General features: G+C 38.8%; 1 long non-coding RNA gene across 1 annotated transcript in view; it reads right to left on the reverse strand.

The window, feature by feature from the left end:
* The window catches only part of LOC147584702 (uncharacterized), a 30043-nt gene extending 10619 nt beyond the window's left edge, over positions 1-19424 (reverse strand). The window contains exons 1-2 of the long non-coding RNA XR_015252587.1: positions 18796-19424; positions 18063-18245 (exon numbers count right to left, since the gene is read on the reverse strand). This is a non-coding gene — a long non-coding RNA (uncharacterized LOC147584702). The remainder of the gene's footprint in view (positions 1-18062; positions 18246-18795) is intronic.
* Between the last annotated feature and the right edge of the window lie 1494 nt (positions 19425-20918).

A 20918-nucleotide genomic window follows, 5' to 3' on the forward strand; every position in this document is an offset into this window, starting at 1 on the left:
TGCCTTTGCTTGAGAAGACTAATTAAAATATATATATGCTGCTAAGACTAGTGTCAAAGAGCTTACTGCTTATGCTTTCTTCTAGGAGTTTTACGGTTTCAGGTCTTATTTCATTTAAGGCTTTAATCCATTTTTTACATTTTTGTATATGGTATGAGGTGGTGGTCCAGTATCATCCTTTTGCATGTGACTGTCCAGTTTTCTGAGCACCATTTATTGAAGAGACTGTCTTTTCTCCATTATATATATTTTACCTCCTTTGTCATAGATGAATCGACCATGTATGTGTGGGTCTATTTCAGTGTGTCTGTTTTTGTGTCGTCCATACTGTTTGGTGACTATAGTTTTATAATTTAGTTTAAAATCAGGAAGCATGATACCTCCAGCTTTGTTCTTGTATCTCAAGATTGCTTGGGCTATTCGGGGTCTTTTGTAGCTCCATACAAATTTTAGGATTGTTTGTTCTAGTTCTATGAAAAGTACTATTGGTATTTTGATGGGATTGCATTGACTCTGTCGATTGCTTTGGGTAGTGTGGACATTTTAACAATATTGATTTTTCAAATCCATGGGCATTGTATATCTTTCCATTTATTTGTGTCATCTTTAATTTCTTTCATCAATATCTTATAGTTTTCAGAGTATGGGTCTTTTACCTCCTTGGTTAAATTTATTCCTATAGTGTCATGTCATCTGCAAATAGTGACAGATTTACTTCTTCCTTTCCAATTTGGATGCCTTTTTATTATTTATTTATTTATTCATTCATTCATTCATTCATTCATTCATTCGTTTTTGCCTAATTGCTATGGCTAGGAGAACAGCATGTTTTATATGATCCAGCATATATTAAAATTATGTCCTTATTTGTTACAAGTTTACAGATCCAGAAGGAGAGCATACATATAGTTATTACTCCTGGGGTATGGAAGGGAGAGAAAATGTTCACATTTTCTATTTTATTTACATTCTTTCCCATCATCATTTTCCTTTGGAAAAACAAAAAAATAAGAACTTTTTAGGAGTATTGCATATTTATCGAGGCCTTTCCTCTAAAAAGTACATTTATGCAGCTAACACCATGCAAATAGCATCATGATGTTTTAGTTCAGACTTGTTAGCTCAGTTGGGTAGACCATGCTGTTAATGAAGCCTACCCTGAAGTTTTGTTTCCTGTCTGGGTCAATTAGCTCTGCACAGAGGAAAAGTGGCTCTTTTGTGCATTATCTGTTAGCCCCAGGAGCCAGGCTTTCAAGTCTTTACCTGAGTTTCATGGCAAGAGACACTGTGTGGATGTTGCAGAGCATAGAAAATGGAAAAAAAAAAAAAAAAAAAAAAAAAAAAACCCTCAAACCATGTGAAGCCAAAGGGTGGAGGCAGTTAATGTCACTTTCACCTAAGAAGAATGACTCATATCTTATTCTCTTTGAAATGTCTACCTTTGATATTCCCAGACCACCACATTTCTGAGGTTACAATAAGTCAAATCAAAACAATACTACATTAAGTAAGAAACTCTTAATTTTTTAGCACTCCCTTTCCATTTGCCTTTATTGCTTTCTTCCACTTTCTCTTCTTCAGAGGATTTCTCTTTTTTTCCCATATTCATTCTCATAACAAATGACCTCAAGAAATAGAGGCTGACCCAGCCACTATGTATTGCCTCACAAAGGAATTCTGATTATTTCGGTTACAGTGAGGAACACCAATTGCTTAGGGATTCTAGTCTGACAATTTTTCAGGCCCACAGTTTTACCCCTTACCTTTGCAGCAAGTAAAGCCTGGTAACATTTTTTGGAGGCTTGTCTAATATGGAGCCTACCATCTAAGCCCACAGCTTCATTACAAACTGCATAGATCAGTGTCAATTTATAACCAGAATCATGGAAGGAATTTAAGCAGCTTGTTGGATTATTTATGTTGAGTATATGGAAGAGTTGGGGTTGTACATTCCAACATATCATTGTGAATGATGTACTAGGTAAAATTCTAAACAAGTCACTTAGAATCCTGGGTATTGGTTTTCTCACTGGAAAGAACACCTAGTATATGGGTACACTGTAATGAGAAACAAGATCTTATAGTATCCCCCGTGTTTCTTTTACAACATGTTTTCAGCTTTTCTGTCATCAACTAATAATTTTTCAGTTGTCTTTGTTTTAGAGAAGGCATTTTACACATTGATAATAGCAGTAGTGTTTCTAGGGCAACTTTTCCTCAAAAAAAAAAAAATTCAATTTTCTAACACTTAATACTTGGATACCAAGAAAAGAAAAATAAAGTTCTCAGGAATTTATGGCTTAGATTTTAGAAATCCCTGGATATTTCTTAAATATTCTCTCCTAGGAAATATGAAAGAGATATGTATGATGAATAAAATAATTCTCAAGATATTTTTTCAGATAATCTGGCCATTAACTAGATAATTAATATAAAACCATAAGTTTCCACAGAAAACCACTTCAAGTACAAAAGAGCTATGAGGGAATTCATTGTCAATCAATTATATTTATTTTTAAAGCTCTTCTTCCTGTCAATAGTGGTTAAGATCACATGCTACAGAGGATTTTAATTTGGGTAGACATACATTCTGGTTTCTGGAAGAGTCCTGGTTGGCTTAAGCTGTGTAACTATTGATAGCATCCCTTTTCATTTTCCAAAGTTTGAAAGGATTATATAATCACTGTTTTAATAGGTTGATAACTCCTTTTCACATCTTTCTCTTCATTATGTCTCTTGATGTATATACCTCTCTGAGGAAAGTACAAATACATGAAGAATGCAAACACTATCTTTATGCACCCTGGTCCTTCACCCAAGGCATCTGCTAATCTCAGGGTTGCCACCCAAATCTCGGGGTTGCCAGTCACATCATAATCTGTTTGGACAGTGGCTCCCCACTCTTTTTCTTGTAACTATCCTGTAAGGGGAAACATGTGTTTACATGGATTCAACTAAATTAAATAACCCTTAGGTCTGTCTCTTTCTTCTTTCTCATACGTGCTGCGCCCAAGCCCTCAACTCAATCTCACATGAACAGTTTTTATCTCTTTGTAACTAGTCTCATTTCGCAAAAGAAAAATCCTTCTCAAATATCATGTTGTTGGTAGAATCTGGTGTCACATGAAAAAGTCTGGGGGTTTGTACTTGGCTATTTTTTATTCTAATGTTCAGGGTAACTAGTGCAATACTACATGAAAAGAGTGAAAAGAATTGTTTCTGTGAAAACACATGTAAATGTTTTAAAAGACTAGATAATTGCTTAAAGTAATACTGTTGAAGTAAGTGTGGGCAAGATAACTAAAATACAAGTTTACAAAGCTGAAAAACTCTAGGAAGATCCACACTCATTACTTTGCATGTTTCTTTAGTTTTTCACTCCACTTTAAAAAACACAAATATTAAACCACACACCATGCATTATGTATATGACTTGTGTGAGAAAAATAATAGAAGAAAAGGCCTTGACTTATATTTTTAAAAATCAGTGGAAATATATAATGTGTAATCTTTTAAATTAAAATATGAAAAGGTATTTTTAAATATAACCAAATTTTTATTTGGTTAATAAACCAACCTCTGGGCCAAGCTGCATTGGACAAAAGAGCTTGAATTGAACATAAAAATCATTTACCTGTGTATCTGCCCCCCTTACTAGAATTTTAGCTCCTTGAGAGAAAATATCAAATATTGGTCTTAGTATCCTTTGTTCTCCAGCACCAATGAAATGCCTGGGCCTTTAATAATTGTTTGCCTCTTAAAAACTTTCAATGGATTCCCCTTGGATAAATAATATACTACCAGATTCTTTATTTTTACATTCATAATTTCTCGTATGAAATTTTTATTCAACTCCATGAATCCAAATGGAAGCCTCTAAGCAAACTGTTTTGCTTGACTTCCTTAAAACACACACACACACACACACACACACACACACACCATATACAACTATTTATCTGCCTCTCCTCATGAGGTGCTTCCACTTGGAACTTCCTCTCACCAATTTCAGTATCCTACCAACTAGAACCCTAGATATGACAGTCATTCACTATGAAGTGTTACTCCTCCGACATGATTTTCCCGACTCCCTCCAAGTGACCTGGTCATTGGCTATTTACACATTTGGGTACTGAAGAACAAGTCATGAGAAGTCAGCTCCCGTGTACAATTTTGGGACTAGCTAAAGACACAAACATCGGGCTGAGGGAGCTGACTCAGCTGAGAGCCAAATGCAGAAGCTCAGAAATGCCATTAAGCAGCTGAGACACGGCATCTGGCAGCATTATAAGTTAAATCAGGTTTCAGACAATAGCCAACCCAAGATTTCCTAAAGCCCAGAGCACAGGAAAGACAGTAATAGGCAAAAGAGCACAGTCATGAATCTGTGTGGAAGGCTGCCATCATCACTGAATTGTGTTGTGAGCTCACAGACCCCAACAAGAAGTCACACTGTGCAGGCTATGGGACCATGCAATAGGTGTGACCTCTCTTCTCCCAATCTTCGCTTAACAGGGTTACCAGCCAACTTTGCTGTATAGAGAACAATGCAAAAAACAAATAAAAATAGGCTATCTATGCCAGTGGGCTAGCAGACAGCCGGGTCTTTGAGGTAACATATAGTGGGGTCCCAAGGGAACACTGGATTTCAAGTCTAGAAACCAACAGAAATAATCATTTATTATGAGAGCCCAAGAAAGCAACTGGATCACCAGGTCCCATGTTTGGAGTAGTGAGCATTTTAAACAAGGAAGAATGGGGAATGGAAAGGAAGGCACTGAAGCTCTAGATACTCCCTACAGGGAATATGCTCAGGAAACAGTTGGATCATAAGCAGATGCAGCCAGATTTTGTGACCCTGGAAGAAATGTAGATGGAGCAAATAGCATAGCCTCACAGTTAAAAACACTTTAACTTAGACACTGAGTGATACTATTTTGTACTATAGGTAACCTAGAGAATAATGGGCCAGTCTCCTCAGATAGATTTTAAATAACAGTAGGTTTTAGAATCTTTGAACAGGTTTTGGTGGTAAGCACTTGGGTGGAGAGAAGCATAATTCTGTTAAGCTGAGCACCTCTTGAGAAGCTTCTTTATTCACCGCAATAATAAAGAAAAATTTGTCAGTTACCAAGTCAGCATATTTTAGGTCCATGCATCTGGATACCTAGAGAATGTAGTTTTCTATGACTTCATAAAAACCTAAGTCAACCAGTTTTCAGATTTGTTAATTACTCAAAGACCTGAAGGCAAACTTTCTCATCGTTGATGCATTGGTGTTTCAGTTTTTTTTCATTCTCTGTTTTATAATATTGTCATGTTCTCCGAGTAATTTTGTTAAAAGTAAATTTTTACAGATGCAACAAAAATCTCTCTTTCTCTTCCATAAAACACTACCTGGTATGGGGCATTTTTTTTTTTTTTTTTTTTTTTTTAGCTACAAACCAATTTGACTTATTCAATCAAAGAACTGGAAAAAATTAAGTGTCAACACTATTGCCTCATTCTACTCTTGTTTGTTTGCTTGTTTTGTTATATCTGTTTCCTAGTGTTAGTTGCCTCAAATCTTTTTAAACATAGGCTAGTGACAAATAATAATAAGGTAGTTAGTAATTATGGAATGCTCATTATATGCAAGAACTTATGCTACGCACTTTATTTATATTGTTAAATCTAATCTACACAAAATCTTATCAAATATGCACTCTTATATTGCTATTTTGCAAATAAAGAAACTAAAGTTCATTTAGGCTAAGTAATTTTCCCAAGATCACATAGGTAGTAAGAGGTTTTGTGAGTTGCACATTTATTGACTATAATGTGTGTGTGTGTGTAAGATACTAAAATATGCTCTTTTCTTCGTTTCATCGTGCAATTATTTTTTCTTGTACGGATGTTTATTGAACATTTTGTGCATTAACCAATGTACAAGGTATTCAATAGGATTCAGAAATGGCTAAAAATCAATCCCAGTTCTCAGAAGCTTATGGTAGACATTAAACATTTTTTAATTAAAATGACAGCTTTTTAATTGGAAAAAAAATAAAAAGAACTGGGTGTTTGGCCCTCAAAGTTAGCCTAGGAAATTCAGATGTTGCAGGAAGGAAATTAAGTGGCTTTCACTGTACTTCACAGAGAGTAACTTGAACATTGTGAAGAACAGAATTCAATATCTATTGAATACAAATGGGGTTTTTGTCATTATCCTTGGCTGTGGAACATATTTTTAATATGTTTGTCTATGTGATAAGATTGTAAGTTCCTTAAGTGTTGAGACTCTTTTTATACCTCTATTTTGCCACAAAGCCTCGTGCATGGTTGTGTCACTCAAGATTGTGTTTAATTGAATTGAGATAGTATCTCTTATCAGTATTTAGTGCTTTTTCATGAAATACTTGGGAAATTTCTCGTCTTTCTTTCTCCCACAGCACTGACACCACTGCAAAAATAACCAAGCTAGAATTTACCCACAATTCTAATGCCCAGTGCACAGTAAAGCTCTGCCCCTTCTCTTTTTCTCATATGCTTTTTTTTTTTTTAATTTTTTTTCAACGTTTTTTAATTTATTTTTGGGACAGAGAGAGACAGAGCATGAACGGGGGAGGGGCAGAGAGAGAGGGAGACACAGAACCGGAAACAGGCTCCAGGCTCTGAGCCATCAGCCCAGAGCCCGACGCGGGGCTCGAACTCACGGACCGCGAGATCGTGACCTGGCTGAAGTCGGACGCTTAACCGACTGCGCCACCCAGGCGCCCCTCTCTCATATGCTTTTTATATGACCTTTTTTTCCCCTGGATTATAACAGGACTGTACATTACATTGAGAATTATTAATCCAAATATTTTTTCTGACAACCCATTTTGAAGGAAAGAAGTCAAAAAAGTGTTTTGAATTTGAAACTCCACCTTTAAACAAAAATATTAGATGATCTCTTTAACATTGCTATTACCCAAACTATTAACATTAGCAAGTTCTCCAACAAAATATATATCTGTTTTTTAAAATATGCATTCAGTTTTGTAGTAGTTTTTTTTTTTTTCTTTGCTAATTACACATAATTGGTGAGTAGCCACCAAGAGTTCAAATCCTTGAAGTACCATTTTGTAGCACTCTGGATGGCCTGTTTGCAAGATTATATTACAAGCTTTGCGTTATTCCTCTGTTGAGATTTCAAAGATAAACTTCTGACAGATTTTCCAGAAAAGAGACCATCTCTTTAATGTGTTTGCTTCTAATAAGTGAAACTTGTAGGATCACATTATTACTGTAAAAAAAAAAAATAAGTTTCATACCTTTTGACTTAACCAACTAAGGTCTTGAATGTGAACATTGATTATGTCAAAAATAGAATTAACTTTTTTGAATTTACAATAATAATTACATTTTTTTTCTTTTTCTTAATTCTGTACATTCTTCATCCTGTGTTTTTGATTCATTGGGATTATGCTTTAAAAATATCTAATTCAGGAGGGGATGGATGGGGGAAATGGGTAAAGGGTCAAAAGGTACAAACTTCCAGTTATAAGATAAGTAAGTCCTGGTGATATAATAAACAGCATTAAGAATACCGTATTGTATATTTTTGGAAGTTGCTAATAGAATAGATCTTACAAGTTCTCATCAGAAGGAAAAGTTTGTAACTATGTGAGGTTATAGATATTAACTAAATTTACTGTGGTAATCATTTCAAAATATATATGTACATCAAATTATTATTTTGTACACATTAAACTAACACAATGTTATATGTTAATTATATCTCAAAAAAAAAAAACTGTGGGAAAATGCTTAATTCAATGATAAGTCAATATCTGTGAAATACTTCCTACAAAGGTACCGACAATTCATTTAATCACTTGCAGCAAACAGAGTAGCATAGCAGGAATTATATTTGCTATTTTTCACTGTAAACTCAGATAACAAAATAATTTACCCTGAATTAACATCTTGATAAGATAAGAAAGTAACAATTAAATAAGCATATACCCTAGTGGTATGCAAAGTGAACAGGCTGTCACTTGATTCGAGGATGGACGGAATCCTCTTTTTACCACTTATTCCAATCGTTTGTCCTAAGGAATCAGATGATGGTACTTCCCCGTCCCATACTGTGTGCTGTGTATATTTACATAAGATTTGTATAGTGGAACAAAGATATAATTTGTAGTTTATTACTGGTAAAGGGGAAGATGCCAAATGTTTAGAAACTCTTGAAGACTGGCTTTAGATCCTCAACTGTTCCAGGTTTTGTTCTAAAGCGCGGGGTTAAATGAATTGCCAATGTGTTGTCTTGTACTTTGTTTTGTTTTCCATAATCCTACGCATGGTGAGCCTGCTGCTTCACAAGAAAAACAAAGTATAGCTTAAACTACCACTTCTTACCACAGACTCATTCATTCCCATTCTAGAATCAACACTTTATATTTTCCTTGTTAGAAAATTAGCAATGCAGCTCATATCCCTGGGTTAGTGGATGAAGGAAAGAGATAATTTGTATAGATTACCCAATTTCCTGTGGGTGAATGGGAACACAAAGAGAAGGGAAGAATAGAGAAGGAAAATACCAGAGTAGCCAGAGACTAATGGGCCAGTCCAAAGTAGTTGCCTGGAATGTAGGGAATGAAAGCCTGAGGTAATTGTTTGAAACTGAATGAGTCAATTGTTAATACTATTTGAAAATATTTGAAAGGTCCATAACCTCTAAGTAAAGTTAATGTTTTTGTAACCAAGATAACCAGAGAAGTACAAAGCCATCACTTCTAAAAACACTTGATTATAGAAGTATTAGAGTGTTATTAAGTATGCTGTGTAAACCACCTACTGCAAATTTTTAAATGTATTCTAAAATAAGAAAGGGCCTATCATGGGTAATGAAAACAGATGAGACGTTCTTTCTTGACAATTAGATTCTTACAGTTTATCATGGTTCTGTATCATGGTATAACCTTGAAGTTCTGGTTAATGAAATGGATCATAACAAAGAATAGAAAGACAGAGAATAAATTGTCTCTTCAGTTTGACTATTTAGTTCAGATGCCATGTGAAGAAACTCGCGTCTCCTGTCATCTCAGTATCAGACATTACCTGTGAGACAACTTGGAGCCCAGTTTATCACCTTTGGAAGCTGTTAATTACCAGGGACAGGTTCATATTTGACAGTTCTTCTCCCATGACTATAATCTTAAAACCTCTACAATCTGGAGGAAAGATTCATCCTTTTACAACCCGCGATGGCCCTTCCCTTTTGGTAAAGCCTTCAAACTCAGCTAAGCATGTTCTCACCTTCTCTGCCCAGCAAAAGAGTTTCAGGGTCCAGATGTATTTGTTCTAGTTGACTGTGCAGTTTTGTTATAAATGACATATAGAGAGAGCCAAGTCCTTTCTCTCTGACCATGTGGGGATCAGGAAAGTTGCATAGGTAGGCCAAAGCAAGTTAATCCTTAATCATACATGGTTACCAAAGCTTTATGTATTTGTTTGGACCCAAGGACATTTTTGCTGAGTCAGAGCCAGTCAATATCACTTTTTAGATAACTTTTTTTTCTTTATATGCTTGGGTAAGAAGGTCGCACACTTTAGTGCCTACACGCCTGGCAGGGCCTCTTGCAAACCTCAATCCACATGTTAGCTTCTCTGAAAGTCTAGTAAATCTCAGGAGTAGATCCCAATTGTCTCAGGAGAATGAGGTACTTCTTCATTTCACCCCCAATTTGGTCACAAAGAACTTCATCTGACAACATTTTATGATGCAGTGACACTCTGCCAATGGTTTTAATTATGAACTCATTAAGTTGGCTTAAATACAGCAAAATATATTTAGTAATTTGTTTCCATTCTGAGTGAATTTGCTGTCAGTCTCTGCCCCTCAGGAATTTATCTACCACTACCTACTTTCGGAATATTTACACAGCAAAATAGAACCAAGGACAAAAAAGGGGCCCCTGGGTGATTCAGTCGGTTAAACATCCAACTTTGACTCAGGTCATGATCTCACGGTTCTTGAGTTTGAGCCCCAAGTTGGGCTCTGTGCTCACAGCTCAGCTTCAGGATTCTGTGTCTCCCTCTCTCTCTATCCCTCCCCCGCTTGCACTCAGTCTCTCTCTCTCTCTCTCTCCCTTTCCTTCTCTCTCTCTCTCTACCAGTCTCTTGCTCAGAAATAAATAAATAAATATTTAAAAAGAGAACAGAGGCACCTGGGTGTCTCAGTTGGTTAAGCGGCCAACTTCGGCTCAGGACATGATCTCACAGGTTCACGGGTTCGAGCCCTGTGTGGGACTCTGTGCTGACAGCTCAGAGACTGGAGCCTGCTTTGAATTCTGTGTCTCCCTCTTTCTCTGCCCCTCCCCTGCTCATTCTCTCTCAAAAACAAACAAACAAACAAACAAACAAAACACACACACATACAAAAAAAAACCACGAGGGGCACCTGGGTGGCTCAGTTAGTTAAGTGTCCAACTTCTGCTCAGGTCATGATCTCATGGTTTATGAGTTTGAGCCCCGCTTAGGGCTCTGTGCTGTCAGCTCAGAGCCTGGAGCTTGCTTCGGATTCTGTGTCTATCTGCCCCTCCCCTTCTTGCACTCTGTCTCTGTTCTGTCAAAAATAAATAAAAAACATTAAAAAAAAATTTTTTTAAAGACAACCAAGGACGAAAAAAATATAGGGCAACTATGTCAAAGTCGAAGGAAGTTCACTAAATATAAAAATAAAGGGTAAGTGGGAAGATAACTCTATGGTCATTTTCTGTCATCAACATATGCCCTATGATTTATTTTAGACTGGCTCTGGCTTTATACAAAGCCCAACACTCAAAGGACTAGGGAGACCTCTTGAAGTCTGCAATGCACTAATAAACTGGAAAGAAGTTGCTAGCAAGATGCTACACAGCCCAAATATCCCAAACATGCAGCAATGGTGGTGCAATCATCCACCCAGCCATGAATTCCTGAAGTCCCTCCAGATGCCACACAGAAACTTGGGTTTCTGAATCATCCAAGTAATAGGCAGAGTCATACACAAAATAGAAACTTCAACATATTTTTAAAACTAAAAATTGCTTACGATTTGGAGGAAAATGAATGTCATTCAATTTAGCCTTCAAACCAGTGAATTAACCTCAAATGTTAAGGTAAGATTCCTAAAACTAAATTATTTTAGTAGGAAAGATTTTGTGGTGGATGGATTTTCAAACCCAAGGGGGAAATGCATTGAGAAGAGTAATTTTATAAGGGAACCTAGAAGAGTTCTTACAGGTATTTTTGTATTTACTGACAAAGTTCTTTGGAAATAATAAGGGCCAACATTTCAGTATTTTCCATGGGCCAGGCACTTTGCATTCATTATCTCGGTTTTTGCAATACTGCTAAGCCACATCTCTTTTCTACAGATGAAGTTTAAAATCTTGCCCCAAGTCACACATATAATAAGTAATAAAACTAGGATTGAAAGCCAGAGCTGCATCGTTCTGAAGCCCCCTCTCCAGCAGTGCTGATGGCAGTGCTGGTGGAAAGGGAAGGAAGCACTGCAAAATCTCCATTTACTTCCTATCATATCTCCCTGCTCTTCTGGAGTTTCTCCCTTAAGCTTTAAGAAACAATTAACGTCCATGTAATCTCCATGTCTTCTTTCAAAGGTCTTTCTGCATCCAGCCATTCAAGCTGTGCTTCTTCTGAGGCTCCAGTTATGCGCTTTTCAAAAGAGAGTCTTTGGGGACTGAATATTGGTAAAGCTGTTTTACAGATTGCCAGCCACCTCCCTTTTGGTCAATGGGAATAGCAGGGTGATACTGTAGCTCTCTGTCCCTGTAACCTGAGTGCCGGGTCTGCCTTCTCCTTGGCAGCTCCATTTCCCTGACATAATTAATTTCCTGTGAACTGTGGCAAGGAAAGGGCATTTTAAAACCTTCTTTACCAACAAGAGTCACTTCCTGTTATACTCCACCAAGCCGAATACAGATTTTCACATTACATAGATCATAACATTTCCTGTTTTTCACCTTATACGTCTCAATGGCAGCTGGAACATATCAGCACTACCTTTAATTACTTTATCCTAATAGCTAGGTTAGGTTGTCTTAGATCCTATCAGGAAGTATTATGAATTATAATGGTCTTCAAAAGGTTTTTGTTGGGAAATTGATGCTTGATTTTTACTATTGGTGCTGTTAATTTATAAATCTGATAAGGGGAAATAACTCTAAAAAGAAGTAGTGTTCCCTTCAAAACTCAGTTTGCCACCATTTTTATTTATTTATTTATTTATTTATTTATTTATTTATTGCATCTGGCCTTTTTCCACGGTGGAGAGAGCAGTTCCTCAAGCAACAGATTGAAATCTGCAATCTATGTACAATGACTCCCAAATCAATTTCCTCCAGCCATATCTCTACCCTTGGCTCTAGATTTGCATTAGTATTTGCAAAGAGATATTATTTGCAAGATATCCCCATGCATAGTATGACAGGTATCCCCTAGGTATTTCTAGGATATACCTAGAAATAAATTCCTAAACCAATGCCATCTTTTCTACTCTTTATCTCTTCATAGAACCCCATAACTGGTTCAGGTAAACCAGAGATCTAAGTGTTTAATGATCAGTCACTAAGTTCTGTTCTGTAACCTCCACCTCCTAAATAGCTTTCAATCAAACCCCTATCTACCTTCCCCTGCCACTTCTTTTGTTGGCAATATCATTATTGAGCATGCTAGTTGCTGCCTGCCACACCCACCCAGACCTTTCCTATTTTCCTCTTTTGTGAAAGAAGCGTTAGTCCATTCTCTAAAGAAGAGCTGCTAATAAATGGACCAGAGCAGACACACCTGCTCCAAGAGTACCCAGTGATTAATGAGGTCACTTAACACAGAACATTCTGTTCAAAAGAGACAGCAGCATCTAGCAGGTTATTTCCTGCCATAATTTGGATGTGGAATATGGAAGGGATTGACCTATCCATAGAAAAAAAGGAGAGCAGAGCATACATGCTGGGTGAAGCCAAGAGTTCTGTGTTAGAAAAATAGAGAGAAGTTAGTCCTTGGAGTGCTGACTTGTAGACAGATTGACAATTGCAAATCTGGCACACAAGTGCACAAAAATGAACATTCCTTTTTATTAAAGATATTAGTCTCTATGCCTTGCAACCAGAAGGAGGTGGCTAACACAGAAAAGGGGTCAAGAGTATCCTTGCAATCACAGTCTCTTCAAGGGGGTGCAAATTTGTTTGTAGGGCTGTAGAAGATAGGACAATCCCTTCTAGGATGGAGAAGCAAGCCATCCTTGTGAGGCAAAGATAAAGTGGATACTGTCCTGGCCAAAGCAAGGCTTTGGTGATTTTGCTTTGGAGCAATTCCAAGGAAATAGGAAATGCAAGCACAATTCTCCCTCCCTCTGTATCTCTCTTCCCATATTGCCTCTTCTAGAAGGATAGGCACCAATTTGTTAAAAGCAGTTACTTTCAGAGGGTGGAATTATAAGAGACTTTTAGGATTTTTCCAATTGTATTTTCTTTTTTTTCCCCAGTAATGTACATGTCATTGTTCAGGGATAATGAAATAAGAAGGCAAAAATGAAATAAAATTCAAGAACGGCAGAGCTGGACAACTGCCTGTCATACTATTAGACGGTTGCAACAGGGCAGCACATGCTCTGGTCCCAGGTTGCCTGGCTGAAAGCAGATAAGGAAACACAGGGCCACCATATGACTTGGCTTGAGGAAACCCTTTCTGTTTGTAACCGGTATTCTGAGACCACTTAAAATCAGATCCAAAACTAATAGTTCCCACTGCTGAATTGCAATGTCAAGCTGAATTGTCTGACTTGCCAGGTTTCTATGGTTAAAATTAATGCCCTCCTTGGCAAAGACTGTCATACTAGCAATTGGAACCATCTGAGAGGAGCCAGAGCAGTCTGGATTTCCTGACTCCTGGGTCCCTTTGAATTACATGTCTGCATTCATCTGCTTCCCCCAAGAGTAGAATGAGGTGCAGGCTTGTCCTAAGGCTTCAAACACAGCATTTGATCCAGTGATGTGCAAAATCAGAGTATGGGGAAAAAGAATAGTATCAAAAAGAAATCATAGGAGTTGTCTCAGGAGTATGAGGAAGAGCTTCATGAGAATATGTAGACATGAATTTTACATTTGCTTAACCAGGAGTGCAAAATGCAATTGAGAAGATCTAGCCAAATTCATCCCAAGCTTGAGATGAGAAAGGAAGGAGAAGAAGGCAAAGAAGACAGGAGCTCTGTGGTACCTTGCAATAGAAAGATGTGACTAACAGGACTAGAGTAGGCTCAACAGGCAATAGACCTTTACAGGAAGTGTAAATTTGGATGTAGCGTTGTGGAAGACTGAGGAACCGTGAGGACACCCCTTCCCAAACAATAGGTTGCTATCTGCAGTCTATATGCAAAGCCTCAGGAGTCAACCATCTCCAGATCTTTGCCCTCGGAAACTTTCTGGAGTTCCAGAGGTACCTGGAGGTCATCTGTGATCCAATTAGCAACAACGAAGAGCTAGACTACCAATGGCCAATGTGAAAAAGGTTTACAAACAGTGTAGGGGATAGCAGTGTTAGAACGTTTCTCTAAACTTGTGTCCTACTCAACTGCTCCAAACCAGGTTCCCTGTTTGGGCTGAAAGATGCACACTTCTCTTGGTCGTTAAAAATAGAATAATAAGAGAAGCCATCTTGGGAATGAAAAGTGCTTTCTTCACTAGGATTTGCAGATAGTGAAAGGAGACAACTGTTAAAAAACAAATACGGGACTGGGGTACCTGGGTGGCTCAGTCAGTTAAGCGTCTGACTCTTGATTTCAGCTCAGGTCATGATCTTACAGTTAGTGAGTTGGAGCCCTACATCAGGCTTGCACTCACAGTGTGGAGCCTGCTGGGATTCTGTCTCCCTCTCTCTCTGTCCCTCCCCTGCTGGCTCTCTACCTCACTCTCTATCTCTCTCTCTCTCTCTCTCTCAATAAACAAATAAACATTAAAAAAAAAATTAGGGGACACCTGGGTGGCTCAGTCAGTTAAGTATCAGATTCTTGATTTCGGCTTACATCATGATCTCCCAGTTTGTGAGATTGAGCCCATAACAGGGATTGGGATTCTCTCTCTCCCTGTCTCTCCCCCCACCCCCGCTCCTGTACACACGCTCTCTTGCTCTCTCTCACTCTCTCTCAAAATAAATAAATAAACTTAAAAAAAAAACACAATAGATTATGCAAGAATGTCTGCATGAATAAAAAGGTAGCACCCAAAGGGGCATGGAATTTCCAGTGCTATAGGAATGAAACCTAAATCTCATTTACCTATGCTTTGGGCTGCAGAATTATGAGGGAAACAGACTAACAGGCAGAACAGCAAAAATTGTCTTGGTCGGGAAAAGACTAATATGCAAAACATCTAGGAATTGGGATAAATAAAATGGAGGGAATGAGCTATTCCATCAAGAGGAGGGCTGTATATCCGCAGGGAGAAGCAGAAACACTCTATGAGATTGAACTAATGTCACGGACATGAGATTAGCCAGGCTTATGGACTCCAGGTCCAGTTTGCATGTGAAGAGATCCCCTTTTTCTTTTCCTTTTTTAAAAAATTTTTTTTAACGCTTATTTATTTTTGAGACAGAGAGAGACAGAGCATGAATGGGGGAGGGTCAGAGAGAGGGAGACACAGAATCTGAAACAGGCTCCAGGCTCTGAGCTGTCAGCACAGAGCTCAACGCGGGGCTCAAATTCACAGACCGCAAGATCATGACCTGAGCCGAAGTCGGCCGCTTAACCGACTGAGCCACCCAGGCGCCCCAAAGATCCCCTTTTTCTTATGGGGGCCTGAATGAGTCATATTTGGCAGTCAGAAAATGCCAGGTATCATCTCTCACCTGGACTTTTACAAGCCGGTCGTATGTTCTTATATCTTCAGCCTTTTCCCACTCCACTCCATCTGCCATGTAACTTCTAGAATAATACTTCTAAACAATTTCCAGTCAGGTTATTCTGCCTTCAAACCCATCTATAACATTCATCTTGACCCTGCAGACTTTTCTCACTGCCACCTGTCACATACCCCCAAAGGTTCTCTTGGCTCCAGTCACAGAAGAACCATGTCAAGTCCTTCAAGCGTGTCATCTCTGTTGCTTTGTAAACTTACACATACTTTGTTCTCTCCTCATCCCCCGCCTGCCTGATTCTACCAACCACCCTTGCTGCCGAAGTATGCAAGACTCAGCCCAAAAGATCACCTCCTTCTTAGGGAATTCTTCACTGATTAAGCCTATAAAAAGATGTTTCACTTCTCCTGCTCTGCTATGTAGCTTCCTTCACTCTTGCTCATGGCATAGATGACATTGTTGTGTCTCTGTTTACACTTCTGTTTCTCCCACTGGAATGTGAACTCCTTAAGAGTGGGAAGAATCTCTTTAAGTCTGTAACTTATCTCTAAATATCTTTAACTCTCCAGCATCTGGCCTAGTTACTAGGCTGCTGTGATGTCTATTGAAAGAATGACTATGATCGTTACCTGCTAGATATCCCCAAAGGTCATAGTCAATACCTGAGAGGGGATTTGGGATTGTTACAGTGACGTTTCCGTGTAGAGGTAAGGGGAAAGTCACCCCCCAACCTGTTGTATCTCATCCTTTTGAGAAGTTTAACGATTCTTTTTAAATGGATTAAATATTATTTCCCCCTGAGGCATATTCCCTTGATTTGGAGAACTTCCTATCTGACTGCTTACTCAGGACTTCACCGTCAATCAACATGGCCACAACTTTCTTATATAATTCATTTATTTCACCTAAAATATTGAGCAATGGAATTGAGATGCTTGAGCCACCCTGTAAGTGGAGAGTGCCTCTGTAGTGGATCCTATACCATCCTAATTCTGCTTATGTGGATATTTTTTAAATGTAACATTCTTGAGTTCCCTTTGATATTTCAGCAAGGCTTTTTTATTAAAAATGTACTATGGGGGCGCCTGGGTGGCGCAGTCGGTTAAGCGTCCGACTTCAGCCAGGTCACGATCTCGCGGTCCGTGGGTTCGAGCCCCGCGTCGGGCTCTGGGCTGATGGCTCAGAGCCTGGAGCCTGTTTCCGTTTCTGTGTCTCCTTCTCTCTCTGCCCCTCCCCCGTTCATGCTCTGTCTCTCTCTGTCCCAAAAATAAATAAAAAAATGTTGAAAAAAATTTTTTTTTTTAAATGTACTATGTACTAGGCATGATTTTTATCTTCACAATTTATTGGGTGCATGGCAGGGTCAATAATTTATGCAATACCACTTAGGTGAGAGAGAAATATAATTTCTTTTTTTTTTTAATTTTTTTTTCAACGTTTATTTATTTTTGAGACAGAGAGAGACAGAGCATGAACAGGGGAGGGGCAGAGACAGAGGGACACACAGATTCTGAAACAGGCTGCAGGCTCTGAGCAGTCAGCACAGAGTCCGATGCAGGGCTCGAACTCATGGGCCATGAGATCATGACCTGAGCCGAAGTCCTGAAGTCGGACACTTAACCGACCAAGCCACCCAGGCGCCCCTATAATTTCTTTATTTTCTATTTTAATTTTGCTCTCCAGCTAGTACACTGCTGGGTAATGGAGAAAACATAACTCTCAAGTGACGGTATATAAGCTTTGGGGGCAGTCACTTTGGAGTAAATCCTGAATCTTTCTGGTCTTCTCCACTCCCATTCCCAAGATGGTTCCTGGATGGGGGACTTTCAAAACCATGAGTTACTGGGATAGAAGTTACTGGAGCCATGCCCAGAGATCCTGCAAATAGATGAATTTTAGGTCCTTGTTCACTGCTTCATTAATGTCCTGTCTGAATGACCTGTGGGCCCACAGTGCTGGGTCTGGTGGACTCATGGGTTGTTCCCACACTGGTTCTGTGAAAACACCTTGGCCTGGCACTGTGGGCCTGTTTGAGGATCAGCAAGAGATTTGTCCAGGTCTGATTTAGCCATCTACCCTGCAGCCTGTGCTGTGGGGTCACTTTGCTCTGGTCTCCACAGCTGGCTCCTGGATTCTCCATTCAGGTAATTCCATGTACCCTACTAGTTAAACACACTTACTGCTTTCTGGATTCCTTCCGTGGTACATGAGACTCAAGAGTGCGGGGAGAGTTGGAGAAGTGGAGAGTCTGACTTCCATCCCTCTATTTGAGCCCTCACTCAGCCACTTGTAATACAGCCTACAGAACAATGCTTCTCAAACTGTAATGGGTTCTCCCCACCATCCCTTGCAGACCAGTATTTCTATAAAATACAATAAAAATCAGTTACTAGAAAAATAAATAATAAAGAGGTACACAATACAAGCCCTAGTTTTTTAACATATTTGATTCAACAGGCATAAAATTAGGTTTTTTTAGTCAGTTTGGGCTCCTATGACAAAAATACCACAGACCATGTGGCTTATAAACAACAGAAATGTATTTCTTACAGTTCTGGAGGCTAAAAGTGCAAGTGGGCCAGTGTGACAACTTCTGGGGGTATCTTCACATCAGAGAGGAGGCAAGTGCATTCTCTCTCTCTCTCTCCCTCTCTCTCTCTCTCTTTTTCTCTCTCTCTCTCTACTTTAGGGCACTAATCCCATCCATAAACCCCAAGTTCCCTCAAGAACCCTCAAGTTCTTGTCTAATTCCAATGACCTCCCACAGGCCCCACCTTCTACTACCATGACATTGAGGGGTAGGGTTTCAAATTATGAATGTGATGGGCTTGGGGGGGAGGACGCAAACATTCAATCCATGACACTAGTCTATCAAATTGCTATGGAAGTTTCTAAACCCATTTCAGAACTTACCTCAGGATGGACTGGAGGCCACAACAAAGAATTGCAGGCCAGCACCTTCTCAGGACCGCACTTTGAGTGGTGCTGGCCTGGAGTGTCCCATCTTGGACCAAGCACTTTTCTGAGGTGGCCTTTAATCTTCCCAGGCAGTGCCCAGGGAAGAGAAAAACAAGTCCCGCTGTGCTGGAATTCTGAACAGTTTCTCTTTTATGTATTTTTTCACAGCCTTCAAACACCACACCCAACTATACTTGCCATCGCCACGTTCCGGTTTTAGTTAGGGCTAAGCCAGGACACCCTTCTTTCTCTGCCTTGGTCTCCTTCGGCGTCTGCCTCTCTGACCAGGAGCCTTTTCCACTCTCTCTTCTAGTTGTTTTCTCTACTTGGGGTTTACAGACACAACTCCCTGTCTTTGCTTTTGATGTGAGAACAGGAGGGATTTCTTTTTCCTTTTGCTTTTTCTTCTTTCTTTCATTTTCCTTTCTCTCTCTCACTTTTTTTCTTTTTTGGCATTTTAGAAAACTCTTGTCACTCTCTAAAAGGCTCAACTCTCTTGCTGGAATTTTTTTAAAAGCTGGCTTTAGAACTCGAAACTGATCAATGCCCTCTTTGTCCCAGACGGTACCCGCCCTCTTTCTGGAAGGACAACTGGCATTGACAAAATGGGTGGGGAGCCTCAGAGGCCAAAAAAAGTACAGGATATGAAAACATTTCATAAAATGCCTATTACACTCACATCTGGGCGACACAATAAGAGTGATCATGAAGGATTTTAAAACCCTTCATCACTATTACCTTATACTTGTTTGATAATTGTATAAAGTGATGCTTTGGATGGAAACATTTATATATTCCTTTACCATACACTGATCTCACAGTGAGACAAGAGAAGTTTCCATGTTTTAGATCTTTATATATATGAAATCAAAACTAATACACTAGAGAAAATACAGTTAAAATTGTGAGATTTATTCTGTGTGTGTGTGTGTGTGTGTGTGTGTGTGTGTGTGTGTGTTTGTAAACAATGGGAGAGAGAATTAGTTTTTAACTGAGTGATCCTTATACACTCTTGGAATTTTAACTTCATGTACCAATTAACTTCTGCTTTACTCTCATGAAAATTGAGTCGCCCACAGAAAATTGAATGGTTCCTTCTTGATATTCGTATGTTTAAAAATTACAATTTTGTAAAGATGCCTGCAAAATTACTTTATAGAATTCAAAATAGCCATCAAAAGAAACTAGAAAATCTGGACAGTGTTTATACATTTTCTCTTCTTGTTATCAATTTTTTATTATGACCACATGAATAATTCTAGTCATTATTTCTATTTCAGTAGCTATTATATACTTGAAAGTTGCTGAAAAAAATAAATTCTACTGTTCTGAGACCTTACCTCTTTAAGACTCACAGCTGAGTGCAGGTCATACTCTCTTAACTATTTTAAATTTTTGCTCGGGGCCTGGACTAGCAAAGAAACCAAATAAATGTTCACCAACTTAATTAACTATTGAAGGTAAACCCTCACCTTCCCCAGACTTTTATTGAGCACACTGTCCCTTCATGTGTACACACTTTAAATTAAACTAGCTTAGTAAAAGAGATGCAGGAAACACACAGTTATTTTTAATTCTAAACAAATATTGTGTTATGTGTATCTACAATATCCTTCAACAATGCATTTTCAGGATATTGGTCAGAGTCCAGGTAGGAAAGAGATGGCTCAGTCAACTTATATATTTGGGGAGAATTTAATTAAGGGATTACTTTCAAGTGTGCAGAAAGTACATAGGATACTGTGGTACCATGGGGCTGGTTCCCAGGGGCACTGGTACCATCCTAAGAAACCAAGCTAAAGAACACAAATGTATATTTCTGTTACAAAATCAAGTAGCATTTTAAATGACATAGAATTTATCCCTCTTTCCCACTACTTACCAGAGCCTATTATGGACAGTGCTGTAAACATTATGTGACTTTGGACCAAGGGATGCAGCCAACCCCGTGATCCCTGCACCTTGCAAGAAAACTCCAGCTCCATTTTCCTGTCTTTACGCTCCCTCCGCCCTCTGATCTCCTGCTAGCATTCTCTTTGGCAGACTCAAGGAGAATCTGAGGCTAAAGAAGCCTGCTG

The sequence above is a fragment of the Puma concolor genome, chromosome A1 (genome assembly GCF_028749965.1).
Source record: "Puma concolor isolate L17-30 chromosome A1, mPumCon1.1.hap2, whole genome shotgun sequence".
NCBI classification, from domain to species: domain Eukaryota; kingdom Metazoa; phylum Chordata; class Mammalia; order Carnivora; family Felidae; genus Puma; species Puma concolor.